The 23,062-nt window shown below is 43.7% G+C and overlaps 1 pseudogene; it reads right to left on the bottom strand.

The window, feature by feature from the left end:
* Positions 1–2,586: 2,586 nt before the first annotated feature.
* LOC142855631 (ubiquitin-conjugating enzyme E2 L3 pseudogene) lies at positions 2,587–3,065 on the bottom strand (annotated as a pseudogene).
* Between the last annotated feature and the right edge of the window lie 19,997 nt (positions 3,066–23,062).

Here is a 23,062-nt window from a genome sequence, read left to right as displayed (position 1 = left end):
TGCTGGGCTGCGCGCGAAGGTGTTGCTGAGTCACCAAGCAGGAGGGACAGCTTTTCTTTTGAAAGCAGTACGTTCTTTCTGCAGGAAATTTGACATTGAACATCCATATTTAATTAAATATGAACAGTTGTGTTCATATTCCTGTGACCTAAATGAGTCAATGTCTACAGTGATAATAATTTGCACAGTGTACTCTTCCCTCACCAAAAGGTTACCTCGCTCTGGGACATGTCCCATAATCCCTAAACATCTTGGTTAATGTCTTCAGTCTCTGCTCCTGCAACTCTTCCTAGTCATCCCAATTCGGGTATCCACCGCCTTTCTTTAATCACTGGCATTTTGTTGGCCTACTCCTTTGTGATTTTCTGTAACTGTGCCTTACAACACAGCACAGATTTCAGAGAGAATGACCACCAGCAAAGGTACAGGCTAGTACGTTCCGGAAACACAAATTGATGAGTCACTGCTCGGCTGTGTCGCCAGTACTGCCTGTCCTCTGGGGATATTTGTTTTCTTTACTGCCAGGACAATGTACCACAGCCTGGGCATCTTCTCTGGCAGGGATTTAGCATCTTACAGTTCTGATGGCTGGAAGGATGAGATCATGGTTGACAAAGTTGGTGTCCACTGGCTTTGAGGAATACTCTTCTGCTGGCCTCTCCTTATCTCACAGGAGATATGGTCATTTTCATGTCCACTGAAATCCTTGTATACATCTATCTCCAATTCCTTTCTCGTCTCCTCTTTTTAAAAGAAGGATGCCAATGCCTTGTATTAGAACTTCCCTGTAGACCTCACCTCACCTTCATTTCCTGTGATGAATTTTTGTGCAGAGAAAGAGCACATGTTTTATTCTGACCATTGATGCTTTGGCATAAATGTTGGATCACAGAACTAATTTTATTACTCATGGCTTTCAACCTCTTGTTGAAATCATTCCTTGTCAGCACTTGGAATCCATGTGTTGTTCTGACATTTTTCCATGTCCCATCTCACATTGTCTTGGCCCCCCAGTCCTTCCTTCAGGATCCCAGCAGTATATCTCCTTGTGGATGAGGCCTCTGAGGTCTCCTCTTCATGGTAGACGTTCTTCTTAGCCACTGTCGGCTGAGCGCAGGTGAGTGTCAACTTCTCTTAGCGGCCTGTGAGTTTCTGGCTTCAGAGAATGTCTGACTCCCTCAATGTGCTGTTCTGAGTTAATGTGTGCTGGAAGAAAACACACGGAAACGAAACTAGCCTTTTTAGACCTTGTGCACTGTTAGAACAACCCAGAAGAGCTTCTTCAAAAGCACCTCTTGGCGCTTGTGGTCTATGTGACCGGAAAGACAGTTGAATGAGTTTCCAACAGTGAACCTGCATCCCTACCGCACGTCTTGTCGTTAGGGGTGACCTTGACCCTGCCGGGCTGGCAGATCTGTTTGTTCTCTGTGTTTCCACTGCTGTCTTATGTTAGGCTATCAACAGGTAAACCCAGCCGCTTAGTGTTAGTAGGTGTGAAGAGGGTTCTCTTAGTCCTGAGGTAATGGCTTGCTGCATGGAAGCAGATGATTGCATACAATCTGAATAAGTCTTTAAAGAAGTGAGAGATATGGACTTATTGTACATAGAGTGAAATAGACCAGAAGTGTCTGCACCTGGTCAGTGTTTAGCTTTATATTCTGCAATTTCTATAAACTTGGAGGTTTGCCAAGTGTGTTTATTATCGTGTATGTATTTACTTCTTCCGTTCTCTTTTATAGCTCCTCCCCTATTTTTTCTTTACATTCTAGCACAAATAGGTTTTTGTTATTTACAAATAATCTATAAGTAAAAATTTACTAGTGAGCCATTTGGATTGTGGACATGATGACCCAGAAGGGGCTCGATGACCATTGTCTCAGCAAACCAGGGCAGATAACAAGGACACCTCTGGAATCTCTGGCAAGTGGACACATCCAGGGAAGGGTCTGGCAGACTAGGAAACTGGTCAACAGAATTTCCCCATGTGGAAGGGGAAAGGCCAAAATGAGGGGAGAAGAGACCTCCCAGGATTTCCGGAGGAATACCAAAGAATGTCAACAATTATCTTGTCAGCATCGGAATCTGAGAACATTTGACCATCCCAGAATTAAGAAAAGTCTCCAAAGAAACACGTAGAAGATCAGCCAGAATAAGTATTGTTTATGACAAAATGCTTGTCGTAAACAATGTGATGTAGAAAGGGTTTGCAGGCACAGTGTGTCATGGCAAGGTACTGTTATAGCAGAAGACAGAGAAGGCTAATCACTGCCCATCACTAGGAGACAGAGACCCTTCTCTTCCAATCTTAGTCACCAGAACACCCAGTATCCATGAAATAGTGATGCACACATTTAAGGAGAATTTTCTGCCTCAGTTATTATTTTTTAGAACATCTGAATTTTTTAATCCTTCTTTACAGGTTGCCTAGACCACTTTTGATTAAGAAAACTGTAGAAAGTTAATAACTGCCACAAGCGGATGCCAGATGGTGGCATGTGTCAATTTCCCAGAGTCCTGCTTTGCGGGGTATCTGAATGCACTGCTGGGGGCTCTGCTCAAACTTGCTGGAATCACTCATGACAGATTTTAGTCCACAACTCGCTTTTCCCCTATTTCTTTGTAAACTCTTCAGCATTCTTACAGAATTTTTTTACTGTCCTTAGAGTATTCTTCAGCTAGGTCAGCCTGGAGTGGGTACTCAGGCAGGGGATCTTACCAGTGCTATGAGGGACTGGATTACTTGGTCAGTTTGGGTGGCTGGCTTTCAGTTTGCAGCACTAATTACTGGCAGACAGACCTGCCCATTCTCATCAATGTTAGGGTGGTAGATCTTGGTGGTTTGAATGGGTACTCTGCTGGAAAGTGGATTTCAATTCTGAACTCTGCTGGAAAGTTGATTTCAATTCTGAAGGCCCCCTTGTCATATGGAGGGTTGTCAGGAACAATAAGCCCTTGCCAAGTCGATAAATTAGCTTCATCAACCTGGATGTTACGGAAGTTTTTTATTCCACATTTGCGGATCTCTTCAAGCTCCTTCATCAGCCTCCTGCTGGCCGCCATCTTGGATCTGGTGTCTGCCTCAGTTATTAATGGAGATAAACCCAGCGGCTAACTCACTCCTAGATAATCCCTTACAGACCTGCCAGGCTCTTCTCCTAGGAAGATCTTGTCAAGTTGACAATCTATGTTAATACCACAAGTACAAACAAATTAAACAAAGCTGCATACACATGCGTGTGTGCAGACAATGATGTGTATGTATACAGAGACACATGTACGTATGTAGACATTCACATGAACACACACAACACAGATCATATTCACGCGCTGATGTGTTTTCTGTAGCTTCACACTTCTATTTGTGAAATGTATATTTTAATTTATTACATTTATGTGTGTGTGTGTGTGTGTGTGTTCATGCTATGGCCATCAGAGGACAACTTTTCAATGGCTCTTCTCTCCTTCCAAGAGATGGGACCCGCGGATCAAGCCCATGCTGACAGGTTTTGAAGCAAGCGATTTTATCCACTGAGCCATTTCACTGACAACATAAAAGAATTTTTTAAAGATTCATCCAACTGTTAAGGACTTAGTTGCTTACAATTTTTATTAATAGGTTTACAAACACATCTCTATTTATGTTACCTTAACTTTATTATGTATATAAATATTTAAATATTACATATGGATCTCGATGACTAGCTTCCTGTGAGGAGCTTAGGGTAGAATAATGTGTTCTGAAATATGTGTAGAAGTGAGTCTTGACCCTTGGAGGAAGTCTTGGTGTCTGTTATTTTAGAACAGCACCAACAAGTGATCACACCTTCTATATGTAATAAATTATAAACAGCTTTCTAAGAGAAAGACAAAATCTTTCCAATCAGAAAAAAATATAAAGAACAGCTGTAAGCTAGCCCGTATGTCAATTTTGTCTTTGAAAGAACGGAGACAATCGAGATGCCTACTGGAGGAGATTGCTCTGAGGATGGAGTTAATATCATAAAACATTGCACATGTATGAAAGATTAGGCACGCGAGTCTTGCCTAGTGTCCAGTGGTCAGAGGGCTCCTCCCCTCTTGTGGCAGCACCCTCTCTGTCCCCATGCCACTTCCTTTGTCAGATCGTCCTCCAACACAAGCTCACTCTTGATGAAGGCTCCTCAGCATGGATGCAGTCTGGTCGGGGTGTTCATACTGACTCCCATCTAGTCTTTAAACTATTCTGTTTCACACCAGACCTCTGAGCTGTGTCCTCTCCTCTCTTTTGTTAATTGTATTGTTTCTGTGAAAAAGCCAAGGCATGACGGTGCGGGATGAAGAAAGCTGTGTTCATGAATGGTTTCTGAAAAGGTCTCCTTTGCTGGAACTTTACTTGGAAATCTTTATGGATCAGTTTGTGTACAAGTAGAAGAAAGTCCCTCAGGGGAAAACTTATTATGTCGCCCAGAGAGGCTCCTTCTGTCATTTTCTGGCCCTTCACCCCATCCACGCAAGAACATCTGAAGTGAGCTGCCTGCATGCCGAACTTCATGGGTAGCACGGACGGGCATGATCATTCTTCTATTCTACAGCAGATCTCGGTGGAAGACAGGAGAACAAACTGCAGCAAAAGCACTAAGAAGGGAATTATGGGAAACTTGTCTTTGCCCGAGGATTCTGGGGGTCGATGATAATGAATGCAAGACCCCGCAAGGAGCTGACACTCTCAACTGTACCCCAAACCAGCCTGGCTGGATTAGTCCTCTTGCCAATGGGAAGAACGTGAGGACTCAGGGCTGTCCTGGTCACACATTTACTTTCTCAGTTCTGAAGAGCATGATTCTAAATTGAACTCAGATGATTAGGAAAAAAAACCAATTTTCTGGTTTTCAACTTGAAAGTAAAGAGATCCTAAAATACTATGTCCTGATGGAAGAAGAGAGGGGCATAGCATCACCAAGTGAGGTGTCCCAATGGGACACTTTACAGTGATGGTGGAGACTGACAAGCGTGGATGCGCAGAGCCAGAATCTTGGAACGTGAGTGAGGACAGAGGTCTGGAATCATGCAAAGAGCATACACATACCTTACTCAGTGATGCAGGAGCAGACTCTCCCGAGTGTGGCTGGTAGATTGTCAGCTAGTATCCATTTCTGTTGATCACCGAGAGAATGCTGCTGTTGGCAGACACCTTAATGATTTGTTTGCAGTATACAGTGTCTGTAGGACAAGAAACAAAAGCAGCCCTGAACAGTGGAAGATGTAATGAAATAAGTCGTAGCTAATAATTTAATTTCTGCAGATAGATGTGCATGATCAGCATGCTTGAATACCCATAATGAATAGGAGTCTAAAAAAAAGAAGACTTTCTGCATCAAAATGATGAAATTGATTTGTATGCACATGAACTTCCTGCTTTGCAGACTGCTGGACTCCATACAGTTTTAAAAAGTTAGTTAAAATACTAAAAAATTTTTCTAAATACTAGATCTGATGAATCAAGTGCCACGGACACTCACAGATTTTGTGCAGTGAATAACAGAGACATTTTTTTAATGCAGACACTGAGAGGTGCCTCACACATACATAGACGTTTTTTAGAGATCAAGGTGTGCCAGGAATTGGGACAGTATCATGTGCATGGTGAGCTCTAAAAAGACAGGGACTCAACCATGTGTATTTAGGTCAGGGGTCTTGATCTTTTGAACATGGACCACACCATAGATTGAGGCATCTCTCTGGAGCTGACTAACGGTGTGGGGGCTGACACTGGGGTAGCCATGCCGTCTAGAGCAGAGGTAGTGTGTGGCAACCCAGACATAAGTGGGCTCTCACTGTGGAAAGAAAGATAGAAGAAATGAGTGAGATGCTGGTGTTGTCTGAGTTTTCTGTCCCGCTCAGTTCCCACAGTCGTTAAGTCCCAAAGAAATCACACAGAAGTCTACATAGCTCAGTCTTCTTATTAACTCTTATAACTTATATTAGCCCATTATTCTTGTCTATGTTAGCCATGTGGCTTGGTACCTTTTTCAGTGAAGCAGTTACATCTTGCTTGTTCTGTGGCTGGGTCAGGACTGCAGACAGGACTTCCTTCTTCCCAAAATTCTCCTGTTCTCATTGACCCACCTCTACTACCTGTCTGGTTGTCCCTCCTAATCTTCCTGCCTGGCTACTGGCCAATCAGAGTTTACTTAAAATATAATTGACAGAATACAGACCATTGTCCCACCCCATGCTGGGAACCAGAAAGAGACCATGAGCGGGATGCAAAATGAGATGGGCGTGGGGCTGGTACTTGAGAAGGATGGAAAATGCAATATCCAGAGAAGAGTGGCTCTACCCATAGAAACACAATGTTACCCAGAGGAGCACGTCGTCCTACAGAGAAAATGCGGGATTCCATCAGGAACAGAATGTGAAACCATGGGCACCTCCCACTGACTTTAGATATGGCATCGGACACTTGAGAATAATGCAATGAGATGTGATAGATGGGACCAGAGTTCAGCATGAGTTCACGGGGGGGGGGGAGGCTCCTCCCTCCAGACATACACCAGCATCGGCACCAAAAGAACTGGTATGATATTAACCTGAAGTATTGTTAGTGCAGCCCTGGGACCAGCTGGGTGCATCCTTGCCTTCTGAAGGAAAACTTCTGCAAGTGCTTCTGTTAATCTAGAAAACAAATGAATGCTGAGGGCTAAAGTGATGGTTTTATGGTTAAGAATACTTACTGTCCTCACAAGAAACCCAGGTATGGCTCCCAGCACTCACATCGTAGTTTACAACCATCTACAACTTCAGATTGAGAAATCCATTACTCTCCCCCGTGGGTACCAGGCACACATATGATGCAAGACATGCATGCAGACAAGCATTCATACACATATAAAAATAAGTTGTAAAACAAATCTCTAAAGGCTCAGTGGTTAAGAGTACTTGTTGCTCAGGAGAGCTGCCACCTCTGGCCTCTGTGCACCTACACTAAATGCATATAAACACATTCAGACACACATACCTGGATGCTAAAATATCTACAATTGAAATATCAAAACTAATCACCACCACCTCCCTTGCAAAACTAAATGATGGTAAAACCAACCATCCAGCCCACAGATCAAAATTTGCAGGGAAGGGTATCAGGTATCACATCCGGGGACCAGGATGGGCCCACTAAGACCGCACCATCTGTCCCAGCCAAGGTTCATCTCCACAGTCTTGAACTAGTCTGCTTCAAACATGATTGCTCTTTTTCCTGCTGGTCTACTGATGTGCAGGTCTGATGGAGATATACATGCTCACGTCATCTTCATACAGCATAGTATGTATGCTCAAGTACACTGCATGGCCCCGTTCAGAAGTCCAAGCTCTGCCAGGCACCCGTGGAATTAGACCATTGCTCCAGTCCGGTACTTAGACTCATCATCTCCTCTGTGCTAACCAACCAACTGGGTACCAGCTAGAAAGTGGGACAACATTCTGTCCTCAGGAAGCTGATCAGAAACAAATCAGAGGTGTCTGATTTGGAGGTCAGAGGTTCACGTCTGGCAAGAACCTTGTGGGTGGAGAGGAAACTGATTCAGCTTTCGGAGTCTGAGAAACCTTCTGCCAGGAAGTTATTCTGAAGCAGAACTCCAGGGTCAAAGGCAATGCCGGTGGATAGCAACTAGCTAAAAAGACAATCAAAACTCTAAATGGTGATTATCCAAGCTTTATTCTGCCTAAGAACTTCCAAGCATTTTACAAGGTTTCTTGCTCAGATCTCCTCGTGGACATTGAGTGGGAGGAGGCGCCAAGAGAACCCTCCTTCCGATGGTTCGGTCATACAACGCATTGCTCTTAGAAATAAGGAATTCTGTTTCTCTGGAACAATGCAAGCTGTGCCTACGTAAACTCAGGGCACAGGTACATGGGAAGGATTCGGACACTGGGCCACGACTGTACTCCATCAGATACTCCTACCATCCTGAATCGTTCTGACACTGGGACTACATCTTGGAAGATTTACACAGCAGTGTGTTTATTATGATAGTGTGCCCGGAAGCTAACTAATATTGTCACAATGAGCTGAGATCTGATGAAAATGAGTAATAATAGCATATTTTGGCAATAAAACAAGAATACAGGATTTTTAAGCATTTATCCTATCACCACAAAATGTCTATCTCCAGAGGACAGAAAACTATAATGATTTTGACCTGTGGAGCCCATATGGCTATAATGAGTTAGTATTCATTATGTATATATTCAGAAAAATATGTTTATTGATTGATTGATAGGACAATTGTTTGGATTTTAATAGTCACTATAATAACAGCAACAGTGTCCTCTATTCATAGAACTGCTTGCTGTAGCAGTAGATTAATCTTCTTGTGTCCCTCTGTTACCATATATTATCTGAAAATTAAAGTGAATTCAAGTCTAAATTCCACATATTAGCGAGCCAAGAAATTAGCATGCAAAATGGTTAAGAAGTTTACATTTGTCTACTTATTGTAGAAAATTTAAATATAGGCACTGAACTGTGGGCTCATTTTTCAAAGCAAGAAGGGACGTAGATGGGCTGCACAAAGGGATGGTGTTTCTTGCTGTTCAAAGAGATGGGGCTGTGACTGTGTCTTCTAATGGAGTTCTAGCTCTTTCTGTGAAGCAGCCTGCATCATAAACATCTCCCAATTTCGTTATTACATTTAATTATTCTTCAAACAAATATAATGAAAGGTAACCATTTGACCCAGTCATATAGAAAATTATGAAAGTCTGTTATTTGTAAAATAGGAAATAAAATCACTTGGCCAAATAGGCTTTTAATAAAGGAAGGTATAGACATAAATGACAGAAAATAAACTCATAGTTTGACATTCATACCATACGTGTGAGATTGTTACAAATAGCCTAGAAATGTTATTTTTTACCTTCATGGTACATAAAGAACATTTTGAGAAATCCGATATAATACGTTGTTCACAAGAATTACACAGAGTTGAACCTAATAAGTTATTTAATCTGAACACAAGTCCCTATCTAGACAACCCTCTCACTAAAAATACTATAGATTTATATTTTAGTTACTGTTCTATTGCTGGGAGAAGACACCACAACCAAGGGAACTTTTCAAAGAAAACATTTAAATTAGGGCTGGCTTACAGTTTCAGAGGGTTTGTCCATACAATCACGGTGGGGAGTGTGGCAACAGCGAGCAGGCACAGCGCTGGCACAGTAGCTAGGAGCTCACATCTGTTGTGATGGAGACAGAGAGAGAGGGAGACTGGGCTGATGTGGGCTTTTGAGACCTGAAAGCCTGCCCCTGTGACACACTTTCTAATCCTTCTTAAATACCCCAACATCTAGGAAGCTGGGAATCAAACATATGACCCTGTGTGATCCTCCTCTCGTAATGGGCTATCCTGCTCTCATAATGGGCTATCCTCCTCTCATAATGCCATGGTTTATAATAGGAAAATTATGTTTCAAATCCTCTACTGCTAGTGTCAGTGGTCTGATGCCTAAGAGGAATATGGACAAAATCATTCTGTAAGAAGCCAAAGTAATTTCATTCACTTTGTGAGTACAAAAGGGGACATTGTAGAGGTGTGCTTGAACAGTATATACTTCAGCTATTTATGGATGGATTTTATTCCTCAAAAGTAGACATAATCTGGTTTATAGCAGAGATGGAGCTTGGGTTCTCAGCTAGGACTTCATAGGGCTTGTATGCTGGACATTGTGTAGACTTGGACAGACAACATACTGGGCAACAATCGGTGTGGCCTGAGGAAATGCAGGGTCTCTCCAGAGCAGGTGTCTAAACAAAGATTCTGTGAGGCTTCATGTGCAATGTTCAGAGACCCGAATGATCAAGTCCTAGCAGTTCTGCCCCATAGCATATGACAGAAACGATGCTCATCTAAAAATAGTCAAAGTTTTTTTATGAAACATCCATAAGAAGTCAGATGCCTCAATTGTATTATGTTTTTAAAAATAATCACCCTCTGAAGCAGTGTTTCTCAACCTTCCTAATGCTGTGACCCTTTAATACGCTTTCTCATGTTGTAGTGACTCCAACCATAACATTATTTTCGTTGCTATCTCACAACTGCAATTTTGTTGCTGTTATGAATTGTAATGTAAATGTCTGTGTTTCTTGATGGTTTTGGCAATTCCTAATGGAATGATCCTTTGGCCCCCAAAAGGGTCATGACCCAACGGATGAGAAACATTGCTTTGAAGACACATGTTAATATGTATTTGTCTTTGTTATGACCTATAACCCAATGTCAAACAGTTTGAGTTTGTATAGCCCCTCCTTGATTATAACTATCCAGATTAGTAACTATCACCAACTTGACCCAACCTTGAGTCACTTAGGATCAGGGAGTTTCTATTGCAGCCTTGTCTTTATCAGATTAGCCTGTGGGGCATTGTATTGACTGTTCACTGATGGAAGAGGATGCAGCCCACTGTCAGCAATGTCATCCTGGGCAGACAGATGTCCCTGGGTTGGATAAGAAAGCAAGATGAGCAGGCCAGGGGGGAGAAACCAGGGAGCAGCATTCCTCCATGGTTTCTGCTTCTAGCTCCTGCCTTGAGCTTCTGCCCTGGCTTCCTGTGACAATGGACTGTCACAGATAAAAGGAAACAATTCCTTTCCTCTCCAAGCTGATCTTGGTCATGGTATTTATGACAGCAACGGAAAGCAAACCAGAGCAATGACTTGTCTGGTGGCTGGAACAAACAGGAATATTGCCAACTACATTGTACATTTTGTGAAGATAAATTATATAGACACATATACATGTTTTTAAATCAGTACTCTTTACTCCTTATAGCAATTTTAGACACAACCCAAAATTTAATAGAATATTCAAGAACTCCTGGGGACCCCCACCTATCTTTTAATAACTGGTTTCTCTGTTATTGATGAATTATAATAACATGGCCTGTTTGTTAAATGACGAACCTACACGGATAGGCTATTGATCTTGTGTCTCAGTTCACTTCAATGGGGTACACTGTTTGGAGTTTGACAAATTCAGAGATGTCCCTGCTGCATCGTTGCCAACAGTGTACTAGATGCTTAGGCTGGCTGAGGGGACTGGGTGGCTGAGACTACTAGGAAGATCGGATAGAAGCTGTGGTCTCTGAGCACAAACACGTTCTCCACTGAAATTTAAAAGCACATTGTGTCTTTATTGTGCCTCATAAATGTAGCTTGAAGGATGGGATCCAAGCAGAAGAGATGGATGCTGTGTGCTATGCGGCCGGTTGTGGCTGGAGCAAACACACGATGCATGTTTCCTATAATGCTCAATCAAGTTTGAATAGGTACTCTAGTTAGTATACAGGATGAAGTAACAACCTACGCAGGCTTTCAGGATGACCCTCATCCTCCAAAGGTTTGCAAATTCCTGCAGTGTACAGCACAATCCAGGGATCACATCCTTGGTAAGATGTTGCAATATGAGCTAGATCTGTGTGGCACTATTGGAATGCATAAGATGTCCCAGGTGAAATCTAGGCATCTCCTACTTGGAGAGATTAAAGAGCCCCTTAGGTTATAGCATTTTAAAGGGATGCAATTTCAGAAAAGTAGAATTCTTCAGGAGCAAAGTGGCGGCTCCGTGGCCATTTTCCCCATGGCTGTGTGTGCCAAATCTCTTCATAGGGTTTCAGGCTGAACATCTTGCGTTTGCCCAGACAGAGGACTGAAGCTGTGGGACAGAAAAAGCGGGAGAGAGTTTGGCAAGCTCGAGGAGCTGTAAATAAAACCAGAGACTCACATGCCAGAACTGTTTTACCTAATAAGGAAGAAGCACGGGGCAGGCAGCCTTGGGAAAGGAGAATGGGTGTCATTTCTACTTTGTCTTCACTGATACCATAGAAACGAGAGCTTGGGTCTCATGGGGCACTCTGATGATACTGGGAGCTCTGAGCACAAAGCCTGCCAGGCATTAGGCTGGGCCTGGGGTAAACTGAGTCTTAGAAAACTTCTACCCAAGGTTGACATCTGTTCCAGACTGATTTGATGAAAGTAGTCACCCTCCACCTCACCAGGATAGGAAAGAATAGGGTAGTTTTTTATGTGGGAAGATGATGTGCCGTCTAATAGAAAGCAGTTTGTGAGGCAAGTTAGAACACAGTGCTAGGCCCAGGCTGTGGTGGCGCACAACTTTAATCCCAGCACTCAGGAGGCAGAGGCAGGCAGATCTCTATGAGTTCGAGGCCAGCCTGGTCTACAAGAGCTAGTTGTAGCCCCCAAAGCTACAGAGAAACCCTGTCTCAAAACAACAACAAAAACCAAGCAAACAAAAACAAAACAAAAGAACACAGGACTAAGTCAGATAATTATAAGAAAAAGTAGACAAAAGTAAAAGAACTGCAGGTTATTCTGAAGTTAGAAGCAGCAGGTGGACACTAGATGGATCCTGGAGAGAAAGGGGGAACCAAGGAGAAAATTGACAACTGAATCGCCACGGAAGGGAGAGCAAAAGGGAAAAGAGATTATCTGAAAGAAGACTGTCAGTAAGGGCTAGTGTAGAAGGAAAATCTACCTGGCAGCAACGGAAAGAGAAGGGATAAATAGACGGGAATTCTCGGGAGAGACCCTGCACTCGGCACCGCTTGCTTCCATGGAGTGCTGCCTAACACAGTAGCTCAGACCTTATCCAAAGCTCCAGTCCTGTCACCATGTCCCTCTGGGTGTTCTCTCTGTGCTGGGATAACAAGTTTAGTCTTATTTCTGGAGATTTTTTTCTGTTGATACGACCTACACTGGACTCTGCATCCTGATTCACATTCCTCAAAAACACCCTCCCTCTAGTTCCCTTGAAGTCAACAGGCAATTCCATCCCTTTTGTCACAGAGGAAAGTCAGTCACAGCCCTGTGACAACTGCTCAGACTCCTGCACAAATCTCGTAGTCCCACAAGTCTCTAAACTAAAATCTACCCTATTCCTGCTTATTAATCTAGAGTTATTCCTGAGTTCATGTAGGACCTCTCCCTCTGTTCCCTCTGCTACCTCTGTCTTCTCTGTCCCTTCTGTCCCCTCTGCTATCTCTGTCTTCTCTGTCCCTTCTGTCCCCTCTGCTACCTCTGTCTTCTCTGTCCCTTCTGTTCCCTCTGCTCTCTCTGTCCCCTCTGCTATCTCTGTCTTCTCTGTCCCTTCTGTTCCCTCTGTTCCCTCTGCTACCTCTGTCTTCTCTGTCCCTTCTGTTCCCTCTGCTCTCTCTGTCCCCTCTGCTACCTCTGTCTTCTCTGTCCCTTCTGTTCCCTCTGTCCCCTCTGCTATCTCTGTCTTCTCTGTCCCTTCTATTCCCTCTGCTCTCTCTGTCCCCTCTGCTCCCTCTGTCCCCTCTGCTACCTCTGTCTTCTCTGTCCCTTCTGTTCCCTCTGCTCTCTCTGTTCCCTCTGCTACCTCTGTCTTCTCTGTCCCTTCTGTTCCCTCTGTTCCCTCTGTCCCCTCTGCTATCTCTGTCTTCTCTGTCCCTTCTGTTCCCTCTGCTACCTCTGTCTTCTCTGTCCCTTCTGTTCCCTCTGCTACCTCTGTCTTCTCTGTCCCTTCTGTTCCCTCTGCTCTCTCTGTCCCCTCTGCTACCTCTGTCTTCTCTGTCCCTTCTGTTCCCTTCTGTTCCCTCTGCTACCTCTGTCTTCTCTGTCTCTTCTGTTCCCTCTGCTCTCTCTGTCCCCTCTGCTACCTCTGTCTTCTCTGTCCCTTCTGTTCCCTCTGCTATCTCTGTCTTCTCTGTCCCTTCTGTTCCCTCTGCTACCTCTGTCTTCTCTGTCCCTTCTGTTCCCTCTGCTCTCTCTGTCCCCTCTGCTATCTCTGTCTTCTCTGTCCCTTCTGTTCCCTCTGTTCCCTCTGTCCCCTCTGCTGCCCGTTCTCTGGCACTGTGCCCCTTTACCTGGCTCTTCACTCCCCAGCATCCTCCTTCACTCAAGCATCCAGCCCTCCATTAACCAATCCCCCTTCCTCCCTAGCTGCTAGCCTATCTCCTACAGTGCCTCTATACTCTTAGCCCTCATCTTTATATGTTTATTTCCATTTCAACCCTAAACCCATGTCATTTATAACCATCCATCTATCTTTGTCCTTTCTCTTCCCCAACAGAACTTTTAAGCGGTAACCCTTTAAAGACCTGGTCCCTTGATGTCTGTATCGTTGCTTCTGTCTCTTACATGGGATTCTTTTTAAAAAGTTCTTAACATGTTGATATTCTCTTACTCAGTGCTCAATAAAAAATGCTGCTAACCTGGGATTGTGCTTTCCCTGGGTGTTCAGAGAAGGTACGGTGGGAATGTGGGACCGCGCCACTCCCTCTGTATTTCATACAGCATGGTGCTATGCAAACAATACAGCCCTAAACTCTACTGGGCCTTGTTCAGTACAAGAAGTCAGTACCTTGTTTGCACATTATATTTCTATTGCAGAACAAGGCACCCAAAGTGGGAGGCACAGCCACAGATAAGTTACACCGGTATATAAATGGTCACCTTCAGCTGTTCTCAGACAAGATCCTGAGTATTGGAGAATCTCCAGTGCTTTGGTTCTACCTGGAAGCATATTTGGACAAGGGCAGGAAGTGAGCTAGTGATGCCAGTCTGGAGTCAGGATATGCTGGCTCCATCTCTGCTGGTGAGAGAAAGACACGAAGCTCTGAGGTATGCTTTGGAATGCCATCTAAATTTGCCTGAGTGAGTGTCAGACCTGCAGAATTTGTGGCAACATGAGTCTGTCCTTGGCAGGGGAAGATTTTGACAGGCCCACTCCCTTTCTACCTTGCCCACACTGCATAATGAAAAGAGCATGGAAGAAGAAGAACTGTAAGAATTTGTGTTAGTATTTGCACGCCTGTGGTTTTCCTGTCTGCTTTAGACCCTCCAGCTAGCTTAACTGAGCCTCAGAACAGTCTTTCTACAGCTCCACCAAACCCACATAGTGCTCCACAAGCTAACTTTGAAGGAGAGCTAGTCAAGGGGTCAGCTGAGCTCTTATTGGAAGGAACACTGTGTGTAACCCAGAGAGACAAATAGACTAGATCTCTAGGTACCTTTTCATGTTACAGCTTGGCTAACAGCACCCCTAAACTATGAGAATGATCTAAGCATTTCACAGGGGAAATGGGAGGTGATTTTACATCATGAAAAACATAAATTTCAGTAGAGAAGATTGTATATGTGTATGCATACATACACATATATCTCTATCCCTCACTCTATATATCACACTATATATCATGCTATATATGTGTATACATACATATATGTATATATATGTGCATAATATGTATGAACACACATATATAGTCACACAGGAAATATGTGTTTGGATGTGTGTATTTCAACACACAAACACACATATGAAATGCATATGATAATACCTGCAGCATAGCAAATGTCATATCAATGCTGCTTTCTCTGATAGCATTGTCATGAAGGAAGTGTATACCGTGCACATAGTGGTTATTTGTAGGGAGACAATATAACTCCGTAAGAAGGAGATAAGTCTTATCACTAGACAAAAATCTGTAATCTTCTATGCTCATTGTATTTTTCAAATGAATCCTGGACTTTAGGAATTGGTGTTGATATGGGTGCCCCCTACTTCAAAATCCATCTCTTTCCTTATTGTTTACCCAGATCTATTGACATGGCCTTTTTTGCTTTTTGAGCATGTTCTTTTCACGTACTTCTGGCTCATGTGATTCCCTCTGCCCTGATCGTCTTGCTTCTCTGTTGGTCTTCTCCACTTCTTCCTGTTTGAGTGGGAGAGTCATTTCTCTATCTGCTGAATCTGCCCAAGTACTTCCTTCCATATTTCTCTGGCTTCCGTCACTTTGTAATATTCATTTTTTCTAACTTGTACTACATTTCTGTGCCTCCGTGCTGTGAACCCAGTAGCATGTAAGCTTCCAGGGGGCAAGGACTTAACCTCTGCCTGGGCAGTAAAGAGGGGTTTGCAAGGCTAGCTGTCTTCTTCCATTTTCATTTATGTAATTAGTCCAAAGTATTTACCTCTTTCTTATCCAATTGTTTTTTGTTTGTTTGTTTGTTTTTTACAAGACTTTCAAACTTTACTTCTTAGATTGGTTTCCTACCAAGACCATTCTTTAAAACCTAATCAAGACAGAGCTGGCCATGGTAGAGAGTTACTTTAATCTGGTAAGCGACAACTACCCAACCAAAAAAACTAAGCGAAGCCAAACAGGAATTCCTGGGAAACAAAGCATGCCCGAGGGCAGACTTTCATAGGCTTCATTTCATGACTGAGACAGCTGTTGCTCTAGCCATTGATAACCCAAGCAGTGTGGATATTTCCCTGTCTCCACACAGTGAGACTCTCCAAGGCAAGTGTGTGATGGTGTGGGCTTCAGGGTGACAGGACGGCACTCTCTGCTCAAGTGTTGGAAAGACTTAGGCTCATATCACTGGGAGCCACTTGGTACCCCCGCCGCCCACTCCATGGGTTTACGCCTCTTCCTGGAGGACATTTGTTCACATGAACACAGTAGAACCCATGCTCTACATCAAGGAAGAGGGCCACATGTGCTGGCCCCCCTGACTAGGGGCACGCTGTGCTGTGGGGTAGACCTGCTTCAGATGGGCAAATTCAGCCTTGCTTCCCAATGCCACCAGGATGTTTACATCGTAAGACTCCTGGAACTCGGAGGAATGGTCTCTCCTCTGCTCCAGGGACTTCTTGTTTTATGTCAGAACATCTGTATATACATAGAAATGAATATCTACCCAGCTCAAAAAGAAAGAGAAATGCAATGACTACAGATCATAAAGCAGAGAGTGATGGCACCTTTTCAGGCAGCATCATCATTAAAGGCTATTCTAATTTGCCAGGAGCAAGAGTTCTGGAGGGGTCCACAGTGCTTCACAGTGAGTGAGATGGGGGCTAGAGTATTTGAAATATGAAGAGCAAAGAACTTGACATTAAGCCAGAGAGAAGAGAGGCATAGAACAAGTGGTCCATTTCTGCAAGCCACGAGTGAATGCAGGACTCTACAGCCACTGATGCTCTCCCCACAGTTCATCCATGTCGCGATGATGCGCTGGCAAGCCCGCCAAAGAGAATCCGGGTGGAGTAGTGGTTGGGAACTATCTGAACATTGGGATTCTGCTCTAAACCTGTGGGCAGATTGTGTGAGGCCCTGGTTGAATTCAAGTGAAGAAAAATGTCTAAGGCAGAGCCGTTTGACTGTCTAGGGAAGGCCCAGAGGGTTTCCCTCAAGGGCCTCATTAGATTCTTCATGTTTTTAGGAACAGCCCATGGGTCTTTATGGGAAGTAATGAGCAAGCAGCAAGCTTGGCTTCAGTGATTGTCAAGATCACTATAAATCTGTTCCACCTTCTTACCCTTCGTGGCCCAGGGAACTGAGCTGATGACATTCCCTCCACACTTTCCTCTGCCCTCAGGAGAGTCATGCTAAGATAATGACATGCGTGTCAACTGGCGTGTGTGAAACAGGCAATGGAGGATTAAGCTGGGGAGTGTCTTTGGGATATTCTCAAAACACAACCATGGGTTATGAGAGCTCAGCTCATTCTACATCCTAAATGTTTTTCTCCTGTCTGTCCTTCGTTGGCCAGCTCCTGCTGCCAGCATCCTGCACGAGTCAGCAGACTAGCTTTGGTGATGGAAGGAGACTCATTATTGTCCTTGCTGGGCAGGCAGGCAGGCAGGGCAGGCTGGATGGGACAGGGCAGGACAGGACAGGGCAGTTAGGGCAAGCAGGGCAGGCAAGGCAGGTGATCCTGACTCAGCTCATCCAACTCGACTCCCTTCGACCCCTTCCATGAAACCTTGTGTTTCTTACTGAAAAATCCTTTCCAGGTTCTTATGTCCACTGATGTGTTAAACCTGGTATGAGTATATTTGTTCCAGAAGAAACAGGAACAGCCCTGAAGCACAGTGTTTCAAAGAAGAGAACATAACTGTAAGATGAACGACCACATCTGGGCTACAATCTTTGGGTATACATGTATTTCTTTTTGATGCCATTTTGTAGACATCCTACAGCAACCTTTGATACTTCAAACGAAGGGCCTAATGTCCTAACTCATCACCAGAAAGATACTCTTCACAGGTGGAATGATTATTGTTGGTTATAAATCCTGGGCCTTTGATTATGCCCCAAATCATTTCCTACGTGTCAAAATGTTCCATTCCCACCCCCCTCCAGAACAATATAGAAAACTTAACAGAGTGGGTCTGGCCAAGTGCATCCTTTAAATTTTATTGATTTTTATGATGAAGATTCAGTAAAGGATGTCACTCCACGTGAGTCGTGTCCTTGTAGACAGTCACTCTGTGCCTGTGTTCTTAGAAAATGCATCTTGCTTCTTTAAGAGCCTTCTGTCTAGAAAACTAATGGGAGCTGCTGAATCCACCAGGATGCACAGCTTGAAAGACTAATGCATGTGTCTTTGATTAGCATATATTAATTATGCAAAATAGTATGTTTCTTTATGACATTTTTATATATGTATAATGCATGTATTATGGCCCATGTTTTTCTCTAAATAAAAAGAGCCTGCTCCTTGTTCTTTCCACCCTCTGCATGCATGTACTGATTCCCTAACCATATCACTGAAAAGACTTGGAAGAGCATTTAAGTTTTCGAAACTGATCTTCATTAAAGGTGCATGGGTGTATTAACAATCTCTGCGGATGTCTGGACAGGAGACTCACACGGTGGTCCTTCAGCTCCCTGTGGTTTCTAAGCTGAGGTGAGAGATGAAAGACTCCTTAAGGACACTTCAAAAGTCACAGAGAGCCAAGCTGAGCTGTCACTCAGCCCATTATCAAGGTGGCTTACTTAGGAGGAAATCCAGAGAAATAACCATAAAGGGTTCTGTAGCTGGGCCGTTGTTCTTGCCTGTCTTTTCATCTGTCTGAGGTCTGTTTCCTGACCCTGATGTTCCAGACTCTTCTGGAACCCACCCTGGTATCTCTAACTATTATTCTCACCTTTAATAACTCTGTCGCCTTTTATACCAGTGTTCTTAGGTGCAAATAGTCTCCCCCTCCCTTCAAAAAATACGAAGGAGCAACAGACTTTTGAAGGAGATGAATTTATTCAAGGATCCAAGTAAATGCAAATTATCAGACAGAATGGAAACAGGGGGAGCTAAGAGAGTGGACAACAGACACGTGAGTGCTGAAAGCCAGGGATGCCGATCGCTCCAGAAAATACATCAATGTTACTGACTGTACCACTCTAGGCATGCAGAAAAGCCTAGGTCTGTATTCAGCTCAAGGCTCACTGCAAATTGTGACACCAGAAACAAGATTAAGTGTCTTTTTAACTTAGAAAATGTGTGAAGTCCCTTCTCTTGAGTTTAGGAAGAATAGATGATAAAGGTCTGTTTCAGCTTGGCATATCTTACAAGCAGTTACCAGATCTCACTGCATCTGTCCACAGCTCCCTTGTGCCACAAGGGCTCTGGCAGGTCCTAACAGGTAGATGTCATGTTAGGTTGCTCAAAACCTGCAGGACAGTGCTGGTGCCCATTTTTCTGCAGTGCAGTGGCCTCTGGGAAGTAATACAATGTTTGCAGACTCCACAGAAAACAGACATGGAAAGGATCTGAGTCCATGGGCCCACGATGGGCAGTCTACCCTTCCTGGAAGTTAATGGATGCTCGAAGCGACCATAGCAGAGCAGAGAGCCATACCTGAGTAGGGATGAGAAAAGGGGCCACTTCTTAAGTCAAGGGACACTTCTCTCAGTTAACCCTCCTAGTTCCAGGAAGCAAATGATGGCTCTTGTAGAGACTTCTGGACCAAATCTTTCTAGCTACAAAACCTGGAGACACTGTTGTGTATTAACCTCAAATCTATGAGATTAAGAAAAATCTCTGTCATGGTCAATTTTGATGAATGGAAGAGTGTGGGCTCTATTGTGCTTTGAACGGGCTGGATTTTTTCCTTTTCTTTTCTTTTTGTCCCCCTTGTCTTCCTTTCCTGTTTTCTCCCCATTTTTGAAGCACATGGCTTATCAGCATGGTTGTTGATTATTAGCTACCAAACATGCCATTGTTCCTGATTGAGCCTGGCCTTTTAGTATAGACGTTTTCAAAAATAAATCCCCACAAATGTAACAATGAGGAAGAAAATAAACCCGGCCCTGGGCATGATGCTCACCAATTGTGCTTCCGTTTTTTTCCCCCCTCTTTGTGCTCATTCTGGTGCCAGCGCAATTTTCATCTCCTTCTGAGTACTCCCTATTGAAAAGCTAAGTGTTTCAAATCGAATGGGCAAGATTCAGTGCTTTGCATCCCTGCAAGCTAAGGACATACCATCTGACCATTAGCACCCCACTGGGCCTCACAAGGACCATTTTGTCTCGGCTGAATGTCATTTCAGCCAGTAACAATTATTTACTTCTGGAGAAAAAATTTGCTAAGGGACAGGAACCAACTGGTGCTTTTGATTTCAAGGCCTGCTTGGTTATTCCTGAATTTCAGCTTGGGAAGGAAATTTGCAGTTACCCCCTGAGAGCAGGCCATTCTGCAGGCATCCTGATGGCTGGCGGATGAGTGTGAAAAGGGAGCGGGCTTTGTGATGAGAGAAGCCACCAGGCTCCTCACCAAGCAAGATGCTCAGACTCAATTTACCTTGGATGCTAGAAAATTCTCTGTCATGTAATCCAGCAGAAATGCTGCTGGATTTGTTGCTCTCACATTTGCGAGTAGGAAATTTAAAAAGCTAACTATGAATTTCCCTGGATCTACCATGTTGAGAATCCTTTGAGGTAAAGCAAAAAGGGAGTCTTTCTCTAAAGCCTCAAAACTCAGTTATTATCAAAATTCAATAATTATCTTGTCTGTGCCACGCAGTTTGCTCTGAATTGTGGCTATTCTAACAGACACACAGTGGGGAAGGTCTCTTATGGAGGCCTAACAGCCTCCCCGTGCCTCCCCACCACAGCCACCTTCTTTAGGGAAGCCTCTACTTGCGCACTCTGAGGGCAACCCGGAGCATCCCACTACTGTGTGTGTTGGGGGGAACATTTATAACTCTTCCATAGCATTTTTAAGAAAGAAAATCAAATGTGAACGAAAGAGACCCCCCCCAAAAAAAAGTTCTCATAAAAGCATAGAGAATTGACTATCTGACATTGGTGTCAGCCTGGTACTCAGATATAATTGTTCACTTAATCGTTTTATTAAGCCAAGTCACAGTATTTGAACTCATGTCAACACGACCTCAAAACACAGTGGAACTCATGCCCTCTGCTCGTTCTCTGAAGCTATGCATGCTGGTTGAGTGTAGTGAGTCTTTCTCTGTCCTGCCAGGCAACTCGCAAATCACAACATGGAAACTTCTTATTAATTGTGAAAACTCGGTCGATAGCTTAGGCTTGTTACTAATTAATCCTTATAACTTAAATCAACCCATACCTTTTCATCTATGTTCTTTTACGTGGCTCAGTTTCCTTTACTCTATAAAGTCCATGCTGCTTGCTCTGAATCCCTGGCGTCTCCTCAATTCTTCTTCCCATCTGAGTGACGCATCTTCAGTGTACAAAAAAGATTATTTCACAACAGTTAAGATGGTGTTTGGGTTTCCATACCCAGAAACCAGGAAGTTACAGGCTCAAGACACCACTGACATTGCTGCCGCCCCGCTGTCCAGGGCTTTGTCAGCGTCTTCTAATTGACATCTTTCCAGTTTTTCATTATTAAGATCAGGGTATTTCCAACCGCGTGAGGTTGATTTGGAAATCTGATTACATGGTCCAAATAAAAGTGCACCTTAGAATGCTTGTCAGCATGGGCTGTAGTTTTGGATGTATCAAAACACTGGCTTTCCTCTTTCAAAAGGGACTTGCTGTAGTTGATGCCCGTGTGAACAAAGATGCAAGAGCAGACCAGAAACTGTGCATTTCTCTCTGGAGCCTTGCACACCAATTCTTTGTATACTGCTGGCCTCCTGTGTTTGGGGAAGAAGTTACTTATAGCCTGTTTTCCTTTATGAGTCAGGTTGTTTAGGTACATTCTCTTCTTCTCCCATATGTGGCTGAAGCTAGCATTTGGCTTCATGTTGGCTAATGAGCGAAGGGAAAGAACTATGATGTTTATAACGGCGTAACTGGGCTGACTTTGACTGCAAGTGAATACAGAGTTTACTAGCACTGTATAGAACAAGAAAACACATCCATCGAACATGGCCAGGAGTCCAAGATAGGTAGGAACCTAAGGCTCTGGAATGTTCCAGATTTCTTCTGCTCTTACTTTATTGACTCATGCTTATAAATTTGTGTAGAAATGCGTCATGCTTGCCTGCACATGCCATAGAGCCTGGTCGAAGTTGAATCTCTTTTGTAACGTTTTCATCAGTAAAAAAAGTTATTCACAGATGTTGGGGAGAAGGCCCTTACATGCCTGTGGATGGGGGTTGGGTAAGACAGCCTGGATCACTGCAGGGGAGGGGCTAGACAAGCGCCAGCATGGCATTGCTCAGAAATGATCACAGATACAAGATAGCTTTGTGGATCAGCCAAAGGGGAGGTGGAAATGGTGCTTGGATAGGTCATTGATTCCAGCAAAAGCTGTATGTATGTATACATGTGTGTGTGTGTGTGTGTGTATGTATGTATGTGTATCTGCCTACCTACCACCTCTCTTTCTCTCCTTCCTCCCTCCCTCTTTTATTTCATCCTTCCCTCCTTCTCTCTCCCTAAATGTATCTTCAGTCTTCTTTATTCCATCCCTTCCCAAAATTCATCAGAATCCTTGTCTCCTCTTCTGTTAGTCAAGCATTGTAGAGTATCCATTGAGAATAGAAGGTGCTTCTATTTTAATAGCATTTTCTTTGAAACCAAAACTGACCACCCCTAAACAAAACTCATTTTAATGCCAACATAAACAGGTTATTATGAGTCTATCAGCAATCGATTTTCTTACCCAGAGAAGAAAATTTGCTCATGTGGTAGGTGCTGAAATGATTCCTTGTGGCAGGATTAAGTCAGACTCAGGGCCACCTGCACGGATCTGAGATTATCCATACTCTCACCCCCATGTGGTGGGTATTCGTTTAGACCGGACTGGGTCTATTCGGGGTGGTTGGAA

This window comes from Microtus pennsylvanicus, chromosome 8, assembly GCF_037038515.1.
Source record: "Microtus pennsylvanicus isolate mMicPen1 chromosome 8, mMicPen1.hap1, whole genome shotgun sequence".
NCBI lineage: Eukaryota > Metazoa > Chordata > Mammalia > Rodentia > Cricetidae > Microtus > Microtus pennsylvanicus.
Note: the sequence above shows the minus strand (reverse complement) of the source record. Positions and strands in the feature narration are given on the sequence as shown.